The sequence below is a fragment of the Pollicipes pollicipes genome, unplaced genomic scaffold, assembly GCF_011947565.3.
Source record: "Pollicipes pollicipes isolate AB1234 unplaced genomic scaffold, Ppol_2.1 Scaffold_2555;HRSCAF=2994_pilon_pilon_pilon, whole genome shotgun sequence".
Lineage (NCBI taxonomy): Eukaryota > Metazoa > Arthropoda > Thecostraca > Pollicipedomorpha > Pollicipedidae > Pollicipes > Pollicipes pollicipes.
The window spans coordinates 14,043,537-14,050,299 of record NW_023596136.1 but is presented as its reverse complement, the minus strand read 5'-3'; positions in this window follow the sequence as shown (position 1 = coordinate 14,050,299).

Below are 6,763 nucleotides of genomic sequence, written 5' to 3'. Positions count from 1 at the left end.
ATTCAGAATATTTTTTGTGTGAAAAATATCCAAGGGCAACATCACCATCGTAAAGACAGGAACGAGTTCCCACTGAAACCTTGAAATACCGAAATCGGAATACCCCGAAATCTTAACATTTAGCATTGCATCTACGACGTTGCATCGTTGCAAATGCCGTCCGTCCCATAATTATTATCTAAGTCGTTAGAGACATGATGGCTGCGGAGCGCAACAAATGTCACACGTGACGGGTTCGGGGGCGCAACAAATGCCACATGTGCTTGATTCGGCGCGCAACAAATGCCACACGTGCTGGATTGGGGGCGCAACAAATGCCACACGTGCTGGATTCGAGGCGCAACAAATGCCACGCGTGATGGGCTCGGAGCGCAACAAATGCCACACGTGCTGGATTCGGGGCGCAACAAGTGCCACACGTACTGGATTCGGGGCGCAACAAATTCCACACGTGCTGGATTCGGGGCGCAACAAATGCCACACGTCCTGGATTCGAGGCGCAACAGCTACATGGAGTCGAATCCCATCTCGGCGTCGCATTTCGAGGGATGCTTGACCGCCGAGTAGTCGTGTCGTGACATTGCATGACACATCAAAACAATGCATAGCACCGAGTGACCTTCGTGCCATAGCAAAATTGATTCATGTCTTAGATCACTTCAATGGCGGACTCAGTGTCCACGCTGAGCTATAATATTAAGCGAGTGCTTTGGTCCTATCGCCATTCGAGCCAACACACCGGCATGCAGCTTGGAAATTAGGTGGGGTGTGCCTTGTGTAGAAAGGCAATGCTCATCCCGTCTATCGTTTCATAAAACTCACACTGATTTACTGTATTACTTTATTGTACTGATTTGCTGTTTACTGCTGTGAAAAGAGGGTTAACAATGTAGTTAAAGGGAGTGTTCCACATTTAAGTGGGGTTTTGAGATGAAATAACAATCTTGAAAACCTTTCGGTGCTGTAAACAATCCTGACCTTCTTAAGACCTAAGCCACTCTAGTTTCTGAGTTACACGCCTACGAAAATGGGGAAAGGCATTCATGACGTCATAATAACGTCATTCAAATCCTGCCATTCCGTAAGTCATGGGGCGATCAATGCCAAGAAAATACCATTATCGAGGCTTCCATATCTGACGTTCGTGAGCGCAATTTCCAGACATAGTGGCCATCAGGTGGCTGCCAATCAGTGTTCTGCAAGGCACGATGTAATCAAACCTGACGCATTTAGGACCATATTTATTAAGCACAGAACTGCGCTTCCTAGAGCGGTCTTTTCCACTAAAAACGTTGCCCAGTAGTTATAACTGAGCTTATTTCAACGTATCTCAGGCTTGCTTTATTATCTTCGAATGTAAAACATTCCCTTAAAGTGTAGAGCTGGACATGACAATATGGAATGTGTGAATGTGAGAAAGGTAAACTGGCATTGAAAAGTTCACGACTTGTAACCCAACTACAAAACGCTGATGCTTTGTGGGGAAAGTAATAATATAAATAGAATAGAAAAATAGTCCTTGATATATTTTTCGGGGGTGGTTTGCTGTGCTGTGATTCGGGATCAGGTGCTAAGCCCGTCATGGTTCTTTTTTTGAAAAATCAGATGTTAACTTTATCTTGTTGACGTTCCTGATGTTTCGGGTGTTGATAATGTGTATGACCAGTGATCGCATATGACCAGAGATCGAGTTATCATGGGGAGTGTAAGGAGAGAGTGCCCAGACCCAAAGTACCTAAGATCCGGCGATCTGCTGAATACAGGGGAGTTTTGAAAGAACGGAACAAGGACGACATCTCAAATAAAGAGCAGTGTAACGATTTTACGGCACTCCCAGGTTGCCTACCCAACGCACGACAATTCCGTTATCCGTTCACAAACATGTGGTAACAACAAAATAAAGAGTGGTTCTCTCCTCGTCCCCCACTTGTATACGTTCTCGGTCTCACGTCTTGCTTCATTACAGCCGCCAGCAGAGCAGAAAGCGAGTGGTACAGCAGCTTCTTTGGGGTTTGCGGTTGTTTAATATATTGCCTACAGCTTCGGTATGTCACCACCTTTGACCACCAATGAACGTGGTCTATAGCACCGAGCTGCTGCCAGTCTGGATCAGCCTAGAGAACACCCAACCCATGCAGCCATAACCATTGAAATGTTTACACAAGCCAATCGTGATCGCTTTCTTCACACGGCATCGCTTGCGGTACGCCAGTGGGGCCGGACCCGGAGGTGAGCACAAGATCGGCGAGAGTTGCAGCAGCCACACATGCACGTTCGTGTGGCGTCGATGATTAGCCGCTGGAGTGACAGGTCATGGAGCATATCCATGCATATGCTTCCTCACGTCTGGGGGAAGTTGGCTGTGTCACATCAAGATTTAGCAGAGCTCCAGTTGCCCAAGGTATGCACTGAGGCGGGAAGGCCGGCTTCCGAGTTCCGGGCCTGTAATGCCTGCAGCCGGATGCCTCTAAGTCTCCGTGAGTGTTCGCGCGCGTTCCTTGCATCGCGTGTGTTCGAATCGCTGCCGGAAAGCAGCAGATGCCGCTCGGGCCATGAACTCGAGCAGAGTGTGCCTTGGGCAGTATATCTGGTCAGACTTTGTCCTTTTAAGGCTGCTTGCTCCTTATGTCGCACGCTTAATGCGTATAGGTGCATGCACATCAGGCTTTTTAGCATTGCTGTCTTAGTCGGAATTTACTGGGATATTTATCATGTTTTATTTGCTTAATTGAGATTACGACACGCACAACAGCACCGGAATTCATCAATCGATCTGACTAATTCAAATGAAAGTTGCGCAATACAACATCGTAATCGTGCGATCCCAGAATCGGAAGACTCCTATGCATGTTAATTTAGTTAGCCTTCAAGCTGTAGACCATTTTTAGAGGCCAGGTTATATGTCGTAATTGTTCAAAAATTGTTAAAAACTGCTAGTCTCACAATTCAATAATTATTGGTTGCCTTATGACAACAAATCTGATCTATGGTGATGTTACGACGAGATAGAGCTGAACTAGGTGAGCTGAAATGTTCGTCACATAATAAATACATATAAACACACTTTACTGGCCCAGTACCATTTCGGGCAAGGCCATATAGGAAGGTGTAGACGGCTTTGTGCTCCATAGAGGTGTCCATGCGCACCATTACTGTGGCGCTGTGCGTGATCCAGGACAATAATTATCAGTACTTTGGAGGTTTGAGGACTCAACTGACGTCTGAAGTCTATGTAAACTTTGAATGCCAGCTGAGTTAGAGAGTCAGTCGGAGAGCAGAGTCCCAGCATCCTTCGCGCCGAAACCTCCCGGTCGAGAACCGCGCTCAAATCTCACGACTGTCCCAACGGGGAGTGAGGGCAATGTTCTGCCAACGGGCTTCGCCGTTGCCGTAGATGCATGGTACCTTTAACAAATTATGTATATTCCCGTTGCATCGGCAATATATGGTACGGACAGTATGATACCCACTGCCAAGCATGTGCTGAAGGTCCTGTGTGCACCCGAGGTTATGTTGGGTCAAGAAGTCTATTGTGTCGCCCTGACCTCAGTGCGAACCTCCGCAAACATTCCCTGGGCCTGTTTCTGCGACCAGTTTATAAAATACACCAACAGGCACTGTCCCGTCTGGTAATCGTGTACAGGATGTAGCCATTAAATTTTGCATTATATTGGAGTATCTTAGGATGTCCCGTGTGGGCTACGGTCCCAAATCATCATGAATGAATGCGAATTAAGCCCATGCTTAGAACCGTTCACAGTATTTGATTGCATTGACGACATTTTGTCGTTGACTAGAACTCCGCAGCCTTATTTGAACTGTTGCAAGTTTGTAATACAGCACACCGCTCCTCAGCGAAATGGACTATCCATATGCAGTGTTCAGACGTAAAAAGAGTTCGAAAACGAATTCGATTACAAGACGTTGCTTTGTGACGTCATCGTCACGTGATATAAGGTGACCAGATTTGTTAACCACCAGCATGTGATTACCGGGTCATTGACCGTCTTGAGAAGATGTGTGCCACTGTGAATTTCGTTGACCTACAGATCCTCGATTGTGACGGTGAGCCGCCATATCGTCTCGGGATCCTGTCGTCGCGTCGGTGTTGCTTGCCCGCCTCATGGCTACAGATACCGTTTTTGGGACTACCCGACGATTTGTAGCCACACCATCTGAGTCTGACTTCACTCTGAGGACTGAGGCGTCTGACTTCACTCTGAGGACTGAGGCGGCACAAGATTCCGCTTATCGCCGTGGACCAGCTAGCGAACTCTTTGGTATTGCCTAAGGGGCTCTTTGGGCGCGCTAATGCGTGTCCGGGACTTCCGTTAGCAATATTTTTAGCACCTGACTGAATTATGGAATTTGAGAAGGAAGCAATCGGAGGAACCAAAGACGAAAAAATTGTGTCGGCAATATATTATCAATTGTACATGTGAGGGGGAGGGGGAATTAAGTGTTCGCTGATTTTCTCTTTCTCATCACCTGGAACACGGAAGTATTGTGGCCTTCCCAGACTACCGTACTGACATATTCTATCGAACAAAAACTGGAACACTTCATGTTCGGTTTGTATGAGGCAAAGCAGAACACATCACAGCGTTCTCAAATGCATGCGTTCGTAGATTACGTCCTGCTATTTTGGGCCGACATTTACTGAAGAGAATCCCTTAAGTCTGCAAGGGTCCACCGTCTGAGGGAAGAACAAGTTGCTGAAGACGGGGCAAGGGCCTCCAAGATGACAGATCCAGATCATGGTATGAAAACCAGGCTAGCGGGGCTCCGAAATTAAGAGGCCCCAAAACTACTAAGATGTACATAAGCATGAACCGGATGTTTCGCCGATTTCCGTCAAGATTGTGAGCGATTCTTTCCAGCTGCTGCATGAAAATTGGCTAGCACGTGACATTTGTTTCTCTAAACCCACATGCTTTCCTGGTAGTGAGCGCGTCAACACACACCTTAGTTATCAGCAGTTGTATATCCCGTTATGGTATATCTCGTCAGCCAGAGGTCTGATCGGCTAGGAAATATCATAGACATTGGCGGATACATCCATAAATCATGCAAACAGAGATCGCCCATAGAACGCAACATGTTTTCGCATGCGTTTTCAAGGCGTCAGCTCTGTCGCTTAGCGGAGCAAGCCCGCAAACACTTGCCTGTATACTAGATGCTTAGGGCGCATCCGCCTGTCCCGTATTGCGTCGCGTCATGCCCGGGCCGAACGGCGGGTCACAGAACGGTGAAATTTACACACAACGTGCGGGCGCACAAGGCATTTTTCCAGAGGTAGCACGCAGGCTGCTCCGGTCCGGGCCCCGGGCGTGACCCGTCTCGGTAGAGAATTGAACGGCGATCCGCGTGTTGCTATATATGCGGTAGCACGTGCCACTTGTCAAGTGCACGGAAGCGACTATGTTGGGTTTGCCCGGTTTTTAGGTTTTTGGTGTTTTATGCCACATCTCTTCAGCCAGAGCGCGTGGAGACACGAATCCGATTACAAAATGTCGATCAACGTACCGTCTGCAATTCATGTGGTCACGAGTTTTCGCAACGCACGGGTGCGCTAGTAATAGTCGTGCAAGCCGGAAATGTCAGCATTTTGAAGAAGAAAAAATATCCAGATGACATCACCTTGTCGTCGAAACTGTAGGCAGGGGCGCAGCGAAATTCGCATCACCGCATGCACCGATCTATTGTGTGCATTTGTCACCCGTCTATTGGTCATTCTGTGTGCTGTTCCATCCAGACATGAACGTTACCTAAAGGATTGCAATCCTGCCTTTTGTCTCGTTAAAATTGCTCTGGTTTGACTGGCTCATTGTTCAGCCACTGTCGGCAAACGTTTGAAGTTTCACCGTTTTTTTTTTCACCGGCAAACGTTTGAAGTAAGAACGTAAACAAAAAAGTAAAAGGACGTAACGCCCAAGCGTCGTATGTTGCGAACGTCTGGAGATAGCCACTCATCTTTAGTTCATTGATTCGTTGCGAAAAGGGTGAGCCACAATTGCAATCGAATGCATAATTCGAACCTCTGACTGAGAAATTTCAAGGAAGCCATACACAGCGAGTGAAAGAATGTTATGCGACGGATGCGATGAAAGGGCTCAAGGAATGCAGTCATTTCTCAGCAATGCCTGCTGCTTTGGTGAAACAGGGCCCCTACTGGCTTAATGGGTGCATTTTTGGAGTCACTGCAGAGTGTGACTCCGCAGAAACGTCGCAGCTGCGCTGGCAGGTGGCAGCAGTGAAATAAGTGAGTTCTGACTTTTGTAGTGGTAGTAAGTACGGTTTCTTAATATTTTGGAATGTGTAACACTTCTTCGACTGCAGTTGAAATCTGGAGAGCAAGATTTAAAAGCTACATAGTCACTGTTTTTGTCATAGAACTTTCTCTCAGCCTGGTGTTCAACCTGCTGTTCGAGGACCCGTCGGCCCTGCGGGTCTTAATGCGACCTCTGCCCAACCATTCGGGGCCTCCATCGGGCTCTTGATGATCAGTCCCGGTTTGCGCGTTCGAGTCTCTCGGAGCTCTGTGTGGTGGAAGGGGCACATGTCGCCCGTGCCCATCTCCTGCCTGGATCCCTCACGTCACGCGTGAACTTACCGTCGGCATTAGGCTCACGACGCACTCAATTGCTGAGGCGATATGGCGTCGCCTGTCCCTCACCGTGGCAGGAGGGGCGGGGTACTGCAGGAAATCGAACCCCGGGTATGAAGTTAAATTACCGTGCGGCAGGCGTTATGGTCCGGGCCT